The 20,660-nt window shown below is 54.6% G+C and overlaps 1 protein-coding gene across 2 annotated transcripts in view; it reads left to right on the forward strand.

Annotated features, from left to right (window-relative positions):
- The first annotated feature begins 20,461 nt into the window (after positions 1-20,461).
- ACSF3 (acyl-CoA synthetase family member 3) overlaps positions 20,462-20,660 on the forward strand; it is a 51,640-nt gene continuing 51,441 nt past the window's right edge. Inside the window, exon 1 of one of the 2 annotated variants that reach the window (XM_072819594.1) lies at positions 20,462-20,583. The gene's annotated coding sequence lies outside the window, so the exon portion shown is untranslated. The remainder of the gene's footprint in view (positions 20,584-20,660) is intronic. The other variant, XM_072819597.1, reaches the window with a different exon arrangement.

Here is a 20,660-nt window from a genome sequence, read left to right on the forward strand (position 1 = left end):
GACCCAGCACTCACAAACACCCAAGGCTCATCACGACGGGTTTTTATTCTGACCTTTGATCCGGACACCCTTTACCCCGTGGTCACTGATGGCCTCCACTGTGTCAACATCTAGAAACTTCACTGTTATTTTTTTGATATTTTGTACTGACAATTTTGGTTTCCTTTAATCAAGTTATATTTTAAATTCCAGCTGGAGTAGGGGGTTGCCTGGGTGGCTCAGTGGTTGAGCATCTGCCTTCAGCTCGCAGTCCTGGGATCAAATTTCACATCAGGATCCCCACAGGGAACCTGCTTCTCCCTCTGCCTCTCTGTGTGTCTCTCATGAATAAATAAATAAAATCTTTTTAATTAATTAATTAATTACAGCTGGGAATTGTAGCAAACCCTCAACTGATAATTATTAGCTTCGACATACTGTAGTTTATGAGTCCTGCCTGGGTGACGTCTGAGGCGTCCAGCTGTCCTGGCCGTCCTGGGACTGGGGGGACTGCCCAGGACACGTACCTGTGGTGCCAGGCAGACCAGGACAAGCTGGCCACCCTGGCCACCCTGGCTTTCTTGGTCACCTAAAGTGTGACTTGTCTTAGTACTTGCTACAAGGGAACTTGGCAAGAATGTGTTTCCTGAGTATAGGTCACAGAGTTTAAATTTAGACCTACTTAATTAATTTAATTAATAATATTTCTCAGTTCCTCTATATCTATTTTTTTTTTTGCTAATTTGATTAGTCAAAAACTGAGGGAAGTGTGTTAAAGTGTGGCCACTGCTACTGTATCTGTCAGTTTTTCCATATATTTTCACCCCAGTTTGCCTTACACACTTCAGTACTGTTCTTGTTCATGTGAAAGTTCATTATTGTGAAATTGATAAGCCTTTAGCAAGACTGACCAAATTAGAATGAAAGAAGATTGAAATATCAACACCAGGACGAACCAGGGGGCCACATGCCCTGAAGCCGCTCCAGAGCTTATCAAGGAATCAGGTGCCTGGCAGCTCAGTTGGTGAATCATCTGCCTTTGGCTCAGGTCATGATCCCAGGGTCCTGGGATTGAGCCCCACATCAGGCTCCCCATGGGGAGCCTGCTTCTCCTTCTCCCTCTGCCCCTCCCTCTCTCTACTCATGCTTGGCTCTCTCTCTCTCAAATAAATAAAATCTTTTATACAAAAACAAAAATTGCGTTTACTTACAGATGTCATGATTATGTTAAAAAATCTCAAGAATTCTACAAAATATAATTGGAACTAATAAATGATTCAGCAAGATTTCAGGATGCAAGGTCAACACACAAAATCCGTCACATTTACATATGTGTCTATATGTATACACCCACACATGTACACACCTGTACGTTACACGTATACTTATAATACATATTGTGAATATTATATATATTATAAACAAGTATGTGGAAACTGAAATTTAAAATCCCACAGTATTGGGGCAGCTGGACGGCGCAGTCAGTTAAGTGTCCAACTCTTGATTTCAGCTTGGATCGTGATCTCAGGGCTCGGAGATCGAATCCTGCATCCAGCTCTGCACTTGGCATGGAGTCTGTTTGAGATTCTCTCTCCCTCTGCCTCTGCCCCTGCTCACCCTCTTTCTCCCTCAAAAAATTAAACAAAAAATAAAAAATAAAATCCTATAGTATTCATAATCACTCCAAAAGATGAAATGCTTAAATGTAAGCTTAACAAAATATGTGCAAGATCTATAAGCTGCATCTTCCAGAATGCTGCTGAAAGAACCAAGTAAATGGAGGGACATTTCATGCTTACAGATTGGAAGATCCAACAAATAAACATATCAATCCCATCTCATATTGAGCTGTAGATTTAGCATGATTCATATTAAAACTCCAAGGTGTTTTATAGATGTAGATAGACAAAATTACTCTAAAATGTACACAGAAAGGCAGAGGACCTAGGTCGTCCTGAAAAAAAGAAGAAAGTACATCTAAAATTGTACCACCACTGCAGAGTCAAGATTGTATGATACTGGTATAGGGACAGATCCCGGGTGGATAGAACAGAAAAGACCCACGAAGACATGCCCGGACGGCTTCTGACAAAGATATGAAAACAATTCAGTGGATGAAGGAACAGCCTTTTTACCACTTGGAGCTGGAGCAAGTGGACATCCACATGCAAACATTAACTCTAAATACAGTTAGAATCTGCAAATCTGTAGAGACAAGTTGGATGTGTGGCTGCCAGGGCCTGGGGCAGGGGCTGGGCACCAGGTGTACGTTTGGGGTGATAGGAAAATACCAGAGCTGGATGGTGGTGATGGCTGCACAACGTTGTGAATGTACTTAGCGCCTCTGAATTGTACCCTTTAAAATGGTAAATTTTGTGTTATGTGTGTTTTACTAGAATAAAAAAAAGTGAACTCAAAACAGATCACAGTCTTAAATCCAAAACGTAAAACTGTAACAGCTTTAGAAAAAAGCACACAAGATTTCTTAGGGCTACGTGAAAGTTTTTGTTCTCAGAATTGACAGCGAAGCACGATCCATAAATGGGAAAAACTGATAAACCGAACCTCATCAAAATTAAAAGCCTTTTCTCTGCAGATTATCTTGTTGAGAGGATGGGGAGACCAGCTGCATGCTGGGTGGAGTATTTGCCAAGCAAGCACGAGGCAGAGGGCTGGAATGTGGGGTATATGGAGAACCCCGTAGCCCCATGCTGTAGAGATGGGCCAGGGAGAGTACAGGAAAGGTAGGAGCAGAAACCTCACTGGAGAGGTCACAGCACAGGAGCCCCAGAAAGGACATCCAAGGCCATTTGCCTCAGGGAGATGAAAAATGGGGCTGCCATCACACATCACTGTTCATGTAACAGGCTGGCGAGAACAGAGGGGGGCACCTCACCCCAGGCTGGCCAGAGCATAGACGGGCCGGGCTCTCCGACGCGGCTGCTAAGTGCCCTGAGCACAGCCTCCCTGACTGTGGGGCAGCCTCATGAGGCAGAACAGGCTCCCCGGGGTGTATGTCCCAGAGGAGTGGACACCTGTGTTCACGCTAGAACCTGTACATGGATATTCCTGGCAGCTCCATGAAACACCAGGGGGGCACCCAGTTGCCCTGCAGCAGGTGGATGGTCAGCCCCGTTGCACTGCGTCCACACCAGGGGCATGCCTCGGTGCTGCGGGGAGCAGTGCCTCGTGCACATCCCGGATTGCCAAGGGCCTGTGCTGAACCGGAGGGAGCCAGTCCCAGAAGGTGACATGCGTCGTGAGCCCATTTGTGCATCGTTCTCGAGGTGACAGACCCGCAGAAATGGAACGCCGGCCGGGAGTGGTCAGGGGCTGCGGAGAAGACGGCAGTGGGAGGGAGGCCAGAGGGTAGCACTGGGGGGATGCTGCTCTGCAGCTCGTCGGGGACAAGGACCCCCGGGGTCTCCACGTGCATCCATGCTGACCTGGCTGCTGGGCAGAAAGCCTCTGACTGTGCGCAGGTGCTGGGCTTGCTCCCCACACTCACCTGGGGTGTGAGGCTGGAGCTGTGAAGGGCTCCAGGGACGACTGGCCTCCCCAGAAGAACTGGTCTCTTTCGTCTCGTCTGAACCTTTGTGTGTGGAATTCCACTTCCAATCCCAAAACCTCTATTTCCTTTGGTTTCGATTTCCTGGCCTGTCTCATCCAACTTCAATGTCAACCTTTCTGACTGGCTCCTTTTACATATTTCTTACATATTTCAGTTCACTGTTGACTTTTTGCCAAATCTGAGAGCCTTTGTCTTTGAAAATGGAGTCAGATGTATTTGTAGTTATTGTCACAACGGCAGTGATGAGTGCTCTGTCCCTCTTGTGTCCCATGCTTGCCCTGCGTGTTTGCTGTCCCTGCCACTGGGCCTTCGCAGGTGCTCTTCCTGTTTTTCATCTCCTTGTACTCACCTTACTTAGGGGTGAACCTGCCTTCCTGTCTCTAACTAGCTGCGTCAGCCACTGTGGGAAGCCCGTCCACCCCCGCGGGCTCCTGCTTGGTCGCCTTGCCTGACTCTACCCTCCTGGATTGTGGAGGGATCTTAGGAAAAGGAAGACTTGCTTGGTGTTGTTTTAGCATATTACATTTTCTTTGAAATTCTTTTATGGCGGGGTGCCAGTGGAGGAGGGGTGCTCCATCAGGTAAGCATCTGCCTTCAGCTCAGGTCAGGAGATCAGGGGCCTGGGTTTGAGTCCTCTGTCGGGTGCCCTGCTTGGTAGGGAGTCTGCTTCCCCCTCATGCACACACGCTCTCTTTCTCTCTCTCTCCCAAATAAATAAATAAAGTCTTTTTAAAAATAAAAGTAAAATCACCTATGGCCTTGAGAGGTAGGTGCTGAGCTGGCTCAGTCAGTGGAATGTATGACTCTTGATCTCAGGATTGTAAGTTTGAGCCCCACATTTGGGTGTAGAGATGACTTAAAAATAAAATCTTTGAAAAATTGTTGATGGCATTGGTATATCCTGTTATTTAACCACATCATACTGGTCATTTGGATTTGCTTCTGTGTTTAAATTTTTGCTCTCAGTTAGTCTTCAGTAGCACCATGTCCTGATTCTGATGAGATTTCCCCCGATTCCTCTCCTATTAGGTTGCAGCTTGCCCTTGGCATAATATCTGAGTTTCGCAGCTGTATATAAAATCTTGGATCAAAATCATTCTCTCTCAAAACTCTGAATACTGCCTTATGATTTTTAGAACATATTATTTTAAGGTTGTGACAAATTTAATGTAATATTTAATTTTTTTCTCTGTCTAGAGGTTTAATAGATTTATTTCTTTACCCTCAACACCTAGAATGCTTTTTCCTCTGATAATCATCTAAGGGTTTTCTTCTTTCGTTGAGTCGTTTCATCCTTAGATGAGAAGCATCTCCTTCATATCATAGATTGTTGCTCTGTCCTGCCCATTCTTGGCTGTTTGGGGGGGATGTCTGCCACCTGCACAGGGCCGGCCCACTGCCTGCCCATGTTCTGTCTTCTCTTGGATTTCTGGGGTGACTCCTGCATGTCTGCTATCCTGGGTGCTAACACCATTTTTTTAAACAGCTTTATTGTGACATAATTTTTTTCTAAAGACTTATTTATTCATAATAGAGACAGAGAGACGCAGAGACACAGGCAGAGGGAGAAGCAGGCCCCCCACAGTGAGCCCAATGTGGGACTGGATCCTGAAACCCCAGGATCAGGCCCTGAGCCGAAGGCAGATGCTCAACCACTGAGCCACCCAGGCGTCCCTATTGTGACATAATTGACATATGATTAAGTATGTATATTTTAGATGTAGGGTGTAAGTTTTAACATATGCATTCAGAAACCACAACCAAGATACTGGACACATCGCCTTTTGCAACCCCTCCCTCCCACAGTTTCCTACCCAGCGGCAGGCACAGAGCCTGGGTGACCTGTGACCAGTGGGTGATTGGGATAGGAAGGGCACCAGGACAGCCCCCAAGGAAGGCATGACAGGGAGTGCCGTGGATGCAGATGGGTGGGATCAGAAGGATGAAAGTGCCCTGTCTGTGTGACCATAACAGAGCAGCTCTGGGCATGTTGTGGCTGGAGCTGGTCTGCTATGGGTCCGGGGAGGATGTGCTCGGCAGGAGGCAGAGGGAGGGTCTGGAAAGCATCCAGGCATGAGGACCTGGGACATTTATAGGGACTCCCATGCCCTGGAGAGAAGCTGTGACATGCTGGCCTGCAGATCCCCTGAGAGGCAAGGCCCTGGGAAAGGGAGTGCAGCTTTCTGCTCTGAGGTCATCTGAAGCCACATAGAAGACTGTGCTCAGTGCAGGGTGGAGACGAGTGTTTCTGAGTAGGGATGTGGCTGGGGGCCAGGCCTGTCCTGGAGGATGTGGGGTTCCTGAGCCTGACATCATCTTTGAGTAATAGTGTCTCTAGCAGCTATGTGTTGACCCAAGGACAGAGAAAGGACACCTGGTGTAAAGGGTCAGCTCCTCACACCTCATGGGTCCTGAAGGCCCAGCACCGTCTTAAGATGGTTCGTTATGGCCATGAGACTGAAGGCAATGGCCTCTGGGCCTCAGTTTTCCCTTCTGCTCCATGAAGAGTACAGGGTCTCTGAGAGATCCTCACCCCAAGTACCCCCTTGAGGGAGGAGACTTCTGGCCCTCAGGATGCTGAGGTGTCCACAGAGTGGGAAGAGGCTAAGAATGGGGAGGTGTCAGCATCGTGGCCGCAGGTGTGGTCCAGCCAGCGCAAGCCCAGGCCAGAGGAAAGAGGAAGGGAGACTGGCCATGGGGAGGCTTGGCTTGTGGGATTTTCCCCTGTTAGACACCCAGTGAGGCCCCGGAAGCGGGGGCTAACCCTCAAGCAGGCTGAGCTCATGACTCACCCAGGCCCACCTATCCTAGATCACGAGACAGCGGACAGCTGTCCGCAGCCTGGGGTCATGTGTTACCTGGGGGCACCCATGGCCCACCAGGAAGGGAGGTCACCTAGAAGCTCTGGCTCTGACCCAGGGTGCCCCATCTTCTCAGCATGAGGCCTCCCTTGGGGTGCGGGCCCTTCTGCTGCTGTGCCAGAAGCCCTAGGAGCCTTGTTCCTGGCTGTGCCCGGCCCTGAGCTCTGCAAGTGACCACAGCTCAGCCCTGTCCACTCTGCAGCCTGTGGGGGTGGGGGTGGGGGTGGGGTGGGAAACAACCAGCGACAGAAAGGCAGGGCCCCTCGGGCCTCTAATTGGGCCCTGGGCAGGTGGAGTCAGCGGGACTGGTGCTAGTTGGAGCTCATGACCGGCTAACCACTGCTGCATCTGTTTCTCTCTGAACCTTGGTCTCCCCATCCCCAGGCCGGGAACAGAGGTCCCTACCACAGCTGGCACATCTGAGATGGAGCCCGACCGCCTTCCCGTTACTTCCTGCCCTGTACGCTTAGGGCTAGGGAAGTCCTCCCTTCTCTTCTCCACAAGTGAACTCCCTTTGGGGAGGCCACGTGGTGATCCAAGAAGATGTTTATCAGATGAATGTCTTCTCTGTGCCTAGTACGTGTGACCTTGAAAGCTTTGCAAACCTCCTATCTTGGGATCCCTGGGTGGCTCAGCGGTTTAGCACCGGCCTTCACGCCCAGGGGCTGATTCTGGAGACCCGGGATGGAGTCCCACGTCGGGCTCCCTGCATGGAGCCTGCTTCTCCCCTGCCTGTGTCTCTGCCTCTCTCTCTCTGTGTGTGTCTCAAATAAATAAATAAAATCCTTAAAAAAAGCACAAAAAAACCTCCTACCTTGAGCACCATGCTTCTAGTATGAGCATCCCAACTGCTAATCCTAAAACAGATGGCCATTCAAAGCCAGTGGAGACACGCCGTTTTGCCTGTAGAGCAAATCCAAGATGCCCCGACCGTGGGGGCCCAAGGCTCAGTCCCACCCCTCAGCAGGGCTAGGGTTCCAAGATGTGGGCACCTTGACTCTGGGTGGATGCTCAGCTCTGGGAGTCCCTGAGCCTGTGGGAATATAGGAGGTCCCACCACTGCTCCTGGAGACTGCCTCCTCAGAGCCAGACCCCTGCCAGCCCTCCATGCATTGTCCCGAGCCAGAAGCACCCCTAGAAGAGAGGGTGAAGGCTTGTTCATGGTCCCCCAGCAAATCCGTGGCCACACCTGACCAGGACCAGGCCTTGCATCCCACAGAAGGGTTTTCCCTCTGGCCAATGCATCCCTCCTTCCAAAGCCCAGGAAGGCCTGGAGGCTGCAGGAGTTTGCAGGAATTGCCCTGAAGATGGCTAGGGCCACATCCCGGCCTCAGGCTAGGTCGCTTTGCCCTGCTTCTAGAAATTTCTATGAACTCGAAGGCATGATCATGTGAGCCACTTTCTTTGCAATCACACATTGACCCTGCCACGTGCCGGGGAGGTGGATGGTAGTGTCCCAGACCCAGGTCCTGGTTTGGAGTCCCTGGCCAACCCCTCCCCCAGCATGTCCCTTATGTTGCTGTAGTGGCTCTGTAGCCCATCCTTGCCCTGGGAGGCAACCGTCTGCTCTGGCTGTAGCCTGGGGGGTGGTCCCAGCCGGCATGGGCTGGCAGTGATGCCATCCGGCATCTGCACCTGAGCCGATGCATACAGTGCGTGGGCGCAGGGATGATCTGTCCCTCACCCACCCAGCACTGGGAAGTGAAATTGCTGGGTGTGCAGGCAGCAGGGGCCACCAGGTGGGTTTTTCAGGGTGGCTCGGATGCTAGTCTCTTGCCCAGGCACCTGGGTAGACTCTGGTGTCCTCAGCAGTTGGTTTTGAAGGGCTGGGCCCCCGGGGGTGTGAGAAAGAGCCCTGTCCCACCCACACGCCACCAGCCACCGGTTTCCGGAGGAGGCGACTCTGTAGCCGGAACACCAGGGTGCCTGTGCACACGGCTTCCATGTCCCAGGATCCTACGTGGGCAGCTGCAGGAGGGCCCATGTGGAGAGACACCTGCCCCCAGACCTTGTCGTCATCCCTGTCCACCTTGTCCTTTTCTTCTTCAAAGGGGGAAGCAGGCTCAGAGCCAGAACTAGCCACACTCTCTGGGTGGGAGGTGGGGGAGGAATGAGCATGTTCACAGGAGCCTTGACCAAGTACAGACCCCTAGGGGCCTTGCTGAGCAATCAGTGCTTGCTCTGTTCAGCCCGCAGCCCCCAGGAGGAACTCGGGCCACCGCTCATTCCCGGGCCAGGCTGGGAAGGTCTGCTGTGCCACCCAATCCAGGCATTCTCAAACTAGGTTTCCGAGAGGACCAGGGTTCCAGGGGCCTCTTAGAGGCTGCCTAGGGGGTGGCACAGCAAACCTCCCAAGTTCTGCCCCTACTCCCAGCAACTCTGGCCGTCCGTCCAGTTTACATATTCTTGGGGAGTATTGTTTAGAGTAAGTCAATGTTAGGCTTTCACATAAAAAAATTTCTTTGGGGGCAGCCCGGGTGGCTCAGCGGTTTGGCACCTACCTTCAGCCCAGGGCCTGACCCGGGATCGAGTCACACGTTGGGCTCCCTGTGTGGAGCCTGCTTCTCCCTCTGCCTGTGTCTCTGCCTCTCTCTCTCTCTCTCTCTCTCTCTGTCTCTCATGAATAAATAAATAAAATCTTTAAAAAAAATTTCTTGGGGAAGAAGGATGGTTCCAGGAGATACATGTGTTAAAACTGTAAACCTTGGATTTCATCCAACCCTATATTTCAACATAAGGGAAACTGAGGTCCCAAGAGCATATGTGAGCTTCTGGGATGCTGTGTAGCCAACTCAGAATGCAGGCCCCTACCTGGCCAGTGGTTGTGGGTCACCCCATCGTTGCAAAGAGCTTGGCTGGATGGACTTGGGGCCGGTCCCCCAAGTCAGGGTCCTGTGGGGATGGCCTCACTGGTCTGAACTGCTCTAGGAATTAACCTGCATCTCACAGCCACAACCCCTGACTTGGGGAGCCCCTCACACTGCTCTCCACTGTGGCACTTACACAACTGTATGAGTGACCACTCGTGTCCTGTTTGTGGGACTGTGTCGCTGCATCTTGAGAAGCTTGTCATGCTACGGGATTGTCTGGTGGGGGAGGTGTGAGTGGCCAGTTGATACCTGCCAGCCACGGGCAAGGAGCAGTGACTGGGAAGGAGAGAAGTGGCGGGGCGGGGGTGGGGGGGTGGGAGGTCACAGCTCACCCAAAGAGAAGCAAAGTTTTTTAAAAAGATTTTATTTATTTATTCATGACAGACACAGAAAAAGAAGCAGAGACATAGGCAGAGGGAGAAACGGGTTCCTCGCAGGGAGCCCAATATGGGACTCCATCCCCAGACCTGGGATCACGCCCTGAGCCAAAGGCAGATGCTCAACCACTGAGCCACCCAGGCGTTCCAAGAATCAAATTTAAGAATGTGATCATTGTGCTGGTCAAGAGAATTGCACTTACGGCTGGGTTTGATGGGCCCTGGCTGTGGAGGACCTCCCTCCATTGCAGATGCAGATAGGTACCCCACCCACCCACACACCACCAGCTTTGGCAGATACTTACAGGGCAGCATGTTCTAGACAGACACACCAGGAGCAGAGACCAAACCTGCCCTGGGGGCAGAATTTTGTCTGTTGTTTGGGAGGAGGGTGTCCCCATGATCCTTGTGGCTAAAATAAGATGAGGGGTTAGGGAGGGGACAGCCTCTGGGGGGATCCCCAGGGACTAACCAAACATTGGCAGTAATGCTGCAACAGCACCAGGCCCTAGAGCTGCAGCCACTGTGGAGAGCCATCACCCTGGTGTGCGTCTCCAGTGCCATCGTTCCTGGTGGGGCTGTGTGTGGCCAAGCAACAGGCAAACATGGGACAGGCAGCCTGGCACTGAACGCATGTGCCCAGCACTGCCTCACAGCTGAGGTTCTTGTTTGCCAAGTGTGTTGGCCAGAGGAAACGGGCCTCACTGTGGCAGCCCTGCCCCTTACTTCCCCACCCAGAGCCCGAGGCCAAGCGCTGTGGCCCTTACCCCTCTTCCCATGCTGGCTCTGCCGAATACCACCCACACAGGAATTGCCAGCCACCACACCACCCAAAGTGCCAGCCAATCACAGGTGATTACTGAGTGCCAGGCTCCATGGGAGACCCAGAGTGGGGTTTGGGTGATCCCACTGCCAATGTTGAGCTCATGCAAAGGCTCTCTGCCCTGGCTGCTGCATGGAGAAGCCCTGAGAAGCCTGGAGTAGTCTTGATGCCCAGGCACCAGCCAGACCAGCCCTGCCAGCACACTCGTTGTTGGCAAGCTCACAGGGTATGATTCAGGAGAAGATCAGGGAAGGGATGTGAACAGAGTCCACCTCCAGTAAATCCCAGGTTGCTCTCCCAGCTCCACCACCTACTGATCCTAAGGCCTTGGCCAGAACCTGTGCTCCCCAATTTAGTTTTTCCATCTGTAAAGTAGGTGCCTCCTAGGTCCCTGAGATCAAATGAGGACAGATTATTTCCGTTCCTAGCAAGAGAGGGCACCAACCCAATGTGCACTGTCATGTCATGGGCACAGGTTAGTACTTTAATCCTCACAGGGAGGAGGATTAATCCTCTGGGAGCTGAGATGTTGTTACCTCAACTTATAGGAGAGGAAGCTGAGGCACTGAGAGGGTCAGCAGTTCACCTGAGACCATGCAACTAGTATGGAAGAAAGCTGACAGTCAGCTGATACAATGATGGTGGTCATGGTGGTCATGGTGATGGCAGGGATAATGATGGTGGTGATGGTAATGATGGTGATGGTAGTAGTGACAGTGATGATGGTGGTGGTGATGGTGGTAGTGGTGGTGATGGTGATGGCAGTGATAATGGTGGTGGTGATGGTAATGATGGTGACGGTAGCAGTGACAGTGATGATGGTGGTGGTGATGGTGGTAGTGGTGATATCTAGCATACAGCACTAATCCACGGCTGGCAGCAGTTTATACAGCTTAACTCATTTAACTCTCACAATTAGCCACTGATTATCTCCAATTATAGATGAGGACAGTGAGTCATGAGAGAATAAATAACTTGCTTGAAGCTGCACAGCCAGCCAGTGGCAGAGCAGGGACTCAGAGCATCAGATGCCTGACTAGTTTAATGTAATGGTGCCTGTGAGTCTCCCCCACAAGCCTGCTGCCCACTCCAAGTGTCCCTGCCCCACTCTCCTTGACTGTTAAAGGCAGGAGATTGTGGCCTTTCTGTGAGCTTGAGAAGTCCATATGGGATGATTCTATGGAGTCCCTTGGCCCCTGCTGACCCAGGGTGAAGGTTCAGTATACTACCCATGTCACTGTTGTCACTGTCCTGCCTGTGCCTTGTCCAGTCCACCAAAGGCCCGGCTGTCTCTGCATGCAGCCTCTGTGGATGCCATTATGTTGGGCCAAGGACTGGTCTTCCTTTGCGGCTATGGCAACCAAGGATGCCAGGGGATAGCTGGCCCCTATACTCCCTCCCCAGTGTAGGGATCAGGGCGCAGAGATTCCAGAGGGATGGGATAGAGTCTTGCACAGAAAGGCCCTGGGAGGGCACAGGACCGTCTGGTCCCACCTCTTGCTCATGGGGAAGGAGGACTGAGGCACAGAGGGGCCAGTGGGCAGCAGGGAGAGTACAAACACAGGGCATTTGTGCCATGGACTGGCTGGCATGGAGCCCACTCTGGAATGGGCTGGGCTCAGGACTGAGACTGCTCAGGTGTTCGTTTTATGAAATCAGATGCCCCTACTGCCAGTGTACATATGTTCCAGGAGTATTGAAACGAAAATCATGAGCATGGGAGAAGTGTTCCCAGGAAGGGGCTTTGTGGGGACCCCAGAAGGGTGGAGAAGACTATGGAAGCCCCAGGCTCCTTGCTGATGGCCAGTAGCCCAGTGAGGGGTGGCCCTTCCACCCACCAGCCTTTGACAACTTCTTCTAGCCTCTGACAATAGCCCACGCTGTTAGCCTCCCTGCTGGGAGGCCAGGAGCTAGGCAGGTGCTAGGATGGGGCCCAGGGCCACTTTGCTCCCCCGAGACCACCCAAGGTAAACCTAGAGGGAACATGGCTGACATGGACTTGCTGTGGGTCTGGAAAGGGGATGTGGAGCCCAGAGTGACCTGAATTCCACAATCATTCCAGCAGAGAATAGAGAGACAACCAGCAGCCAAGGCCAGGCCTTGGAAAGGAGGGTGTGAGGTCAGGCACCCCCCGGCCCAGGAGCGGCTCTGGGCTCCCCCAGGGGCCAGCACTGTGTTCGGTCCCCCTCCAGCCCCAGGACCGTGCTGAACCCGGGGGTGGGTATGAGCCTGGGCAGAGCTGGGCTCTGGAACTGCTGGGAAGCTCTCCTGGGCCTCTTGTTTCCTGACAGTAAACGTACTCTGAAGCCCACACCATCTCCCCACCCTTCAGCCCCACAGCTCTGTTCTGGGCAGCCCGAGACCCTCCTGAACCCAAGAGCTGTGGCATCTTGAGTGAGACCATGGGCTATTGTCCCCTCTGGAGCTCTCAGCTCACGTTTGACAGCAGGAAAAAGGCCATGCAGGTGTCCAGGTATCCAGGTGTCTTGTGTGGCTCAGCTGCTCCCAGTCCGTGTCCAAGAGCTCCCTGCAGCACTCACCTCACTGACAGCAGCCCCCTCTGTTCCTCTGGGGCCTATGCTGCACACCGCTGGTCCTGCTCTGTGTCTTGCTGGACGACAGGCCATGTACTGTGCATCCTGACAGTTCACATACCCTCTCTGATCTGATCTCAGGGTGAGTCTTCCTGAAAAAAAAAATGGGGGAATTAGGACATCTACTGTTAAGAAGCAGGACCTAAGAATGATCCAGGTGAGGTGACTACTCCTTTGCGCCCTGTCCTCAGAAGCCCAGTAAAGTAGGAGGAAAGACATAAGGAACAATGCCCCTGTGCACCCCAGCTCTGTTTCCAGTAAGCTCAGTCCCGTGGTCCCCTGACTCCTGGCTCACCCCTCTGTGTGGTGCAGAGGCCCATGGGGAGGCATCAGCATGGCCCTAGTGAGAGAGCAGGGGGGAGGGGGCCAGCAGGCTCTGCAGGTAGGAGACCTCAGTGAACATGAATCCAGCCAGTGGCTCGCTCTGCGGACACCCCCATCTTGTCCCACACCATGTCTGCGTCTGTTTCTGAGCCCCCTCCCAGTGCCCCCTGGCCTCGCCTCCCTTCCCTTCGAAGGGCCTGTCAGCGGGCCTGGGGATGACCGCATGGCCCCTCCTGCCCCCCTGGCCCATGTGCTCATCCCACGACACCCACCTTCCTACAGTGTGCAGGTGCATCATGCAGGTTCTCCGGGAAACAAGCAGCAGGAGGCACGTGTGCACCAGGAGACCTGTTGCTGGAACCACCTCAGCCTTCATGGAGGCCAGGACGTCCCTCGGTCTGTTGTGCATGAGCTAGAGCGCCTGCGGTGCTCTGATCCAGCCACATGCAGAGGCAGAGAACCAGAGACTCGCCGTCTGAGGGCAGGAGCAGGTGCATGTCACAGCCCACGCAGACAGCAAATTCACCTCCCTCCACCTCGTTCCACTCAGGCCCTTGGGGGACTGGACAAGGCCCATGCACAGGTACCGGCGCAAAGGCCAGCCCTTCCAGAAACACATTTGCAGACATAGCCCACCTGCACGTTCCTGAGTGCAGGCAGCCTGACCAGGGAGTTAACTGCCAGAGCTAGAGAAGTGGTCCCTGTGTACTTCCTGTTTTGTCACAGAAGATACTAGAAGATGATTCAGTATGAACAGTCATTGTTGCTGCCTCATGAAGGACCGTCTCAGGGGAAGCTGGGTCTCCTTGACTGTGTGTGTGAGCTGCCAAGGTCTTGGCGCTGTGGCCTCCATCGGGCTCTGGCTCAGCCCCTCACAGCGCTGCAGGGCAAGGCCAACTCTGGAAAAGGCAAAACAATGGTATGTTCTTACGCAGGTGGTTGTGATCTTGCAGAGCACAGGATGCGTGGCGGGCACCACAGCGGTGCCCACGTGGAGTGCCTGCCCAGGAGCCACACACAGGCGCTGAGGGGATGAATTTCTGCCCGTCCCTGGCCTCTGGACTTGATCTGAGGGCTTCCCCATCTGAACAAAAGGTCCACCTGCCACAGCCGAGAGACTCCCCAGCCTCCAAACCCTGCTTCTGGGAGTGGGGATCACAGTCCATACTTGCAGCTCTGGGCTGTGTTGTAGGGTTTGAACCCCCGCGGTGTGGCCTCTCCTCATTTCTTCCCCCCTGGTCCCTGTGCATTGAGGAAGGATGAGCCTGTCCTTCCTCCCACTGCCACCTTCAGGGAACTTAACTGTAAATAACAGAAAACCAAATTCAAAGTGGCTAAAGCTGGGATCCCTGGGTGGCGCAGCGGTTTGGCGCCTGCCTTTGGCCCAGGGCGCGATTCTGGAGACCCGGGATCGAATCCCACATCGGGCTCCCGGTGCATGGAGCCTGCTTCTCCCTCTGCCTGTGTCTCTGCCTCTCTTTCTCTGTAACTATCATAAATAAATAAAAATTAAAAAAAAAAAAAGTGGCTAAAGCTACTTAGCTCGCCTCAGCACCGGTCCAGAGGCAGGACAGTCCCTGATAAGTGCACTGGCTCTGCATATGGCCCAGGACTCAGGCTCTGTCTGCCTCTTCTGTTAGCTCCCTCTCCAGATGGTGCTTCTCACGGTTACAAGACGGCTGTAGTGGCTCCAGACATCACAGACACAGCATCCACCATGGATGGGTGGGGGCTGCTTCTTCCCATGCATCTGGCTTTCACCGGTGAGAACAACATTCCCAGGCTTGCCCTCTCATCTCATGACCAGAGTCTCCACAAGGAGAATGAGCCCATTGTGACTGGCTTGGGTCAGTGATGATTTGCCCTCCAGGGCTGGGCATCCGGGACCCCCCTTCCTTGAAGCACTTGACTCAGGGATGGTGGGAACATGAACACAGGATCCAGAGGAAAGAGGGAAGGAAGGTAGACTGGCTAATGTTCGTCCAGTGGTTATCAACAGAATCTGCCAGGGTGGTTTCCTGGGTTTTGTGATGTCAATCACTGACTTGGTGGCAGTGGTCTTGATGGCAGTTCCTACCAATACCAGTCACCCTCCTTAATAATCAGCAGCTCGTGCTTTGGGGTGACCAGATGTAAGAGTCAGGAGGGCTCCATTTGCTCATCCTTGTCTTCTGAGCACCTTCCTCACGCGGGCACACCCCAGGAACCAGACGTGGCCTGGCCTCGAAGTGCCACATGGTGCGGTTCCTTCCAGCCTCTGCCCCCACAATGTAACTTCCAGATTCTTTCCGGCCAGTGCCAATGCAACCCCAGCTGCCCTCCACCATCTGCTTGGGTCCAGTTTCCACTGAGCGAGGACTGCTCCCAGCGGGCCCTGCCTGCCCTCCTCCTCCTCCTCCCCATGTCTTGTCCTGCTTGTCCTTCCAGCACCCGTTCAGATGTTGCTCCCAGAACACCTGCCTTGAACCCACCTGTCTGAATGGAGGTTCTCCTGTTCCCGCCCTACTCCAAGAAGCACATGTTTATGTAGACGTTGTGTAACGATGAGAGAAACTACTTGTTCAGCCTTGGCCATATCGTGGGCGGTGCTGAGAGCTTTACATGGAAAATATTCCTTAACTGTTACAATATCCTTTTGAAGTAGGCACCTCACCTCAGGTAGGAACAGACCCAGAGAAGTTAATCTGTCAGATGTCACACAGCTGTAACGGATTGGACCAGGGTGTTCATCCTTTATTGCTGTATTCAGATCACCCTGGAACCTAGTTCACAAGTGTTTATGGTCTCACACAGTTTCTGGGGTCAGGAATCCAGAAGAGAGGTTCAGTGGGGCGGGCTGGTGCAGGGCCTCCCTGGATGTTGCTCTGGAAGGTCGGCAGGGGCTACTGGCTCATCTGGAGGCCTGAGCGGGACTGCCCGTGTGGCTGTGGGAAGGAGGCCTCACGTGCTCAGTGTCCTGCAACGTGGCTGCCAGTGGCCCCCAAGTGGGCAGCTAACCAGGAGCAGGATGGAATCTTAATGCTTTGGATGACCTCGCCCAGGAGTCACACACTGCCGTTCCAAACCTGGTGTTGACACAGGCCAGCCCAGTCATGGGAGGCGACGTGCATGGGCACAGGCGGTGGGAGGCTGACAGTGTGGATGGGATCAGAACAGGTCCCCCAGGCGCTGCAGGCTAGCCCACCCCCATATGTGCATCCAGGGCCCGATACCCGCTCCCCATGCCACAGTGCGCCAGCCTATGGCAGGAAGGGAATGTGTTCAGACATCACCAAGTTTCCCTGTCTGTGGAAGCTGCTGCCAGCCAGATCTGTGCTTTGCTTTAATCAAGTGAAAAAGTGCGACCCAGGTGCCCCCAGCAGTTTGGGATCATTAAGCTGGGGGTGTGAACAAACTTATGGGGAGGGGGCCATGATTCCTACCCAGCCTCTCCGCACATTCCCAGGATGCTCTGGTTTCCTCTGGAGAGTGCTAGGGGTTGGGAGTAGACTGGGGGCCTCAGGGTGAGGCTGGACTGCACCTGATTCTGCCCGCATTGTTGGGGTACCACTTGCCCCGCCATCTGCCTTCTGAAGGAGCCACCCTAATCCTCTAATTTCAGCATCCTGAGCACCCACTCTAAGGCCTCTGTGGAGGGGCTGCTGACCAGCAACAGTGGTTAGTGTCTGAGAACAGCTGGGAGCATCCTGGCCCCGCTGTCCTCCTAGCTGGAGGATGCCAGGAACGGAGGTGGGGCTGCCCCTACTGTTCTGTGGATGAGGGGCATCAGGCCACATCCCCTTACGCTCTGGGGCTCTGCTTGGAACCAGGAGCAGTCTGGGTGGCCAGGGCCACACAGCCCCATGGAAGCCCTGCACCCCAACTCCCTCCCAATGGCACCCCACTTCCCAGGGTCAGATCCACGGGCAACGTAGGTTTGGAACAGGTAGGAGTCTCCCTCTGGGAGACTCTGGGGGTCTCCAGGGGAGGTGAGGAGCTCACCTGCCCCTGGCTGACATGGGCCTGCCAGCTGTAGGATTCAGCTCCCCCACCAATTCACAGGTTCGAGGAGCATGTGTGGCTCTCAGAGTGGTGCTGGGGGGCCATGCAGGAGCTCATCCCTTCAGAACACGCCTGCTTCCACTTCTCATGCTGCTTTGCCCACATGCAGTGGGAAACCCTACCACACATGCAATTTTGTGTTCTAATTTTTGAATGTTAGGATTTTTAAAAGTACTTCTTTATTTTTAAAAAAGATTTATTTACTTATTTGAGAGAGCGCATGTACAAGTGGGGCGAGGGGCGGAGGAGGAGGAGAGAGAATGTCGAGTGGATTCTGCACTGAGCACAGTGCCCCCCATGGGGCTTGATTTCATGACCTTGAGGCCATGACCTGAGCTGAAATCAAGAGTCAGATGCTTAACTGACTGAGCCACTTGGGTGCCCCAGAAAGTACTTTAAATTTTTTTTTTTTTTATGTATTAGAGAGTGAGCACAAGCAGGGTTAGGGCAGAGGAGAGGGAGAAGCAGGCCCCGTTGAGCAGGGAGCCTGATATAGGGCTCAACCCCAGGACCCCAGGGTCATGACCTAAGCTGAAGGCAAACGCTTCACGGACTGAGCCCTCCAGGTGCCCTGAGAAAGTACTTTATGCTATTTTTTTTAGAACATAGGTGGTCATAAGCAGTTCTAGGGTTCTGTGTGGCTTCCCTCTTCTCCTTTCATGGCAGCCCAGTGTTCGCCAGGCCATGAATATCTCTGAGGGCACACCTCATGGAGAGGACTTCTTATGGAAGTGGTTGGTCTGGCATTGTGTGGGGTAGAGTCTCAGTTTAAGCCAAGGGACACACATGTCTGGTGGCTCACCCAGCCTCACAGCCATGAGAAGGTGGGAGGAGTGCAGCAGAGGGACAGGACTGGGTTCTGTGTTCGAAATCCCAGCTCCATCAAGCGGTAGGCATGTGAGCAGGGACAGGTGACAGGACTTCCCTGTTCGTGTGTGGGGACAGGTGCAAGGCAGCCCTTTGCCTGACAGTCACACAGCTCCTTGCCTCACTACCTGGACCCCTGCTTGGAAGCACCTGCTCAGAGGGGCCCCAGAGTCTCCTCCATGTTTGAAAGCCATCGTGGTCACCTTGCCGGGCTTGATTCTAGGGAGCACTTACTGTCAGCCTCAGCCAGCATGGGCAGCCCTGACAAAGTGCCACAGACTTTGACTTCCCACAGTCCGGCCAAAGTCCTGGGGGATAGAAGGCCAACGGTTGGGCGCCGGCTTCCTGGCCAGGGCCTGTCGCCTGCTTGTGTCCTCACACAGCGGAAAGCATACAGGAGGCAAGCTCTCTGGGACTCATCATGGGGCTCTGCCTCACGCCTTCGTCTGTCCTAATTGCCTCGCAAAGACCCCACTTCTTCACATAAGAGGCAGAGTTTCAATATGTGAACTCTGGCGGGGGGGCCACGTTGAGGCCACAACCACAGACGGCATACAACCTGCCCACCTACTCACCGTCACCCCCACCCCCGCAGCCCATGAGCCACGGGAGTGCCTACATCCCTGTGTCTGCAACACAGCTGGGGATACACGAGTGCCTGCAACACCCACCCACCCATCTCATGAACCTCTAGGAGGCCAGGGGCCCATGGAGACACTGAAGGCCCTGTGCTGGTCAGAGGAGGCTGGGGCCATGACAATTTCCGTGTGGATGGTGACCCACGTCCTTGCCCAGCGGGCCTGCTGGAGAGCCCACCCTTGGGGGTCCTTTTGGTGTGTAGGAGCCAGAGGTGAGAATACAGCCATGGTGGCTGTGCTGGGCAGGTGATCCCGAGGTCTGAGGAGTCATGAAGTTTACATGAAGTCCTTGTCCCCACCCCCTTTAAGAATTATTTTGTAGTCTGTTTATCACAGTTCCACAGAGTTTGAGGGACCACTGTCCCCTTTCTGCCCACAGAGGCGACACAACTTACCTCCATCTGCCTGCATGGTCTCCACAGCCACCCCTGTCACTGAGTGCTCCCATGGTGGACACTCAGCCCTCCCCCTACACCCTTCCTGCACCCCATCCCTCCAAGAGTCAGCATAGACACGGGTAGGCCAAGGTGCGTAAGCACCTTATACAGGTTTGTGCTGCTGTGATCTGTAAATGCTACAGGGAACAGCCTCCTAGGATGTCTGCTCTGCCATGGCCACGCGTCCTCCCATGGTCTTTGAGGGAGTCACCCCCCTTTCCCTTGATCCTTTCGTATGTGACCGTCCCTCTTGGATGCCCAGACTTTCCCTGGATTATTCACATCCCCTCCCAAAGGAGCCAAGGCAGCAGACAGTCCACCGCTTCCATGTTCCTGGGGATGCCGTCAGGTGGAGGTTCCCCGGGGGGCAGTGGGGACGGGACTCAGAATTCCCCTGGGCCCGTCTATTGCCGCCTCAGTGCCCGGGAGTGAAGTCAGGCCTGCCCGGCCCCAGAGGGGTTCGAAGGAGAACCAAGCAGGACTGGACGTGTCGGGGAAAGGAAGGGTGAGTCTGCCCGACCGGGCACAGAGGCGAGGTGGGGAGCCCCGACCGCTGCTGCGGACAGTCCCCCAGATGGAAGCTGGAGACCAGGGCACCAGCGGACTCCGCTGAGGACCCGCTTCCCGGTTCAAGGTCTGTGTGTGCCCCCGAAGGGCAAGGGGCCCCGGGGCCTCTGCTGTCGAGGCAGGGGGGTCCCCATGACCAGGCACCTCCTGGGGTCGGCCTGCTGGTAGCGTCTCAGGGTGGGGGCGCCTAGGACTCGGCCTAAGAATTCTAGAGTCCCACGTTCCCTGCAGAACAGCGAAGCTGCCCCTCCCGTGGGCCGGCGCCCGCCCCGCCCCAGGCGCCCCCGCCCCGCCCCAGCAGAAGCCCGCCGCGGCCCTGCAGCTTCTCTGCCGGTCGCTTCCCCTCCGCTCCGGGGCCGCTCTCTCCAGCGCCACGGGCCCACCGGTCTCGGGTCCGGCTGCCTGTCCGGGACGGTCGGGCTCCGGGCCCGCAGGCTGCGCGGCCGCAGGGCACGAGCGCGGGGCGGGGCGGGGCGGGGCGGGGCGGGGGAGCCGGGGGCCCGAACCGCCGCCGGAACTGCCGCCTCCGCCGCCGCCGCTCCCGGAGGACCCGCTGGGGAGGGACGCAGCCGCGGTTCCGGTTCCGGCCCCGAGGAGCCGCGGGGAGAGGAGGAGCGGGCGTCCCTCCGGCCAGGTAGGGCGCCCTCCGCCCCGCGCCACCCCCACCCCCGCAGGTGGCCGGGGTCGCGTGCAGGGACCCCGGCCCGGGCC

The sequence above is a fragment of the Canis lupus genome, chromosome 3, assembly GCF_048164855.1.
Source record: "Canis lupus baileyi chromosome 3, mCanLup2.hap1, whole genome shotgun sequence".
Classification (NCBI taxonomy): Eukaryota; Metazoa; Chordata; class Mammalia; order Carnivora; family Canidae; genus Canis; species Canis lupus.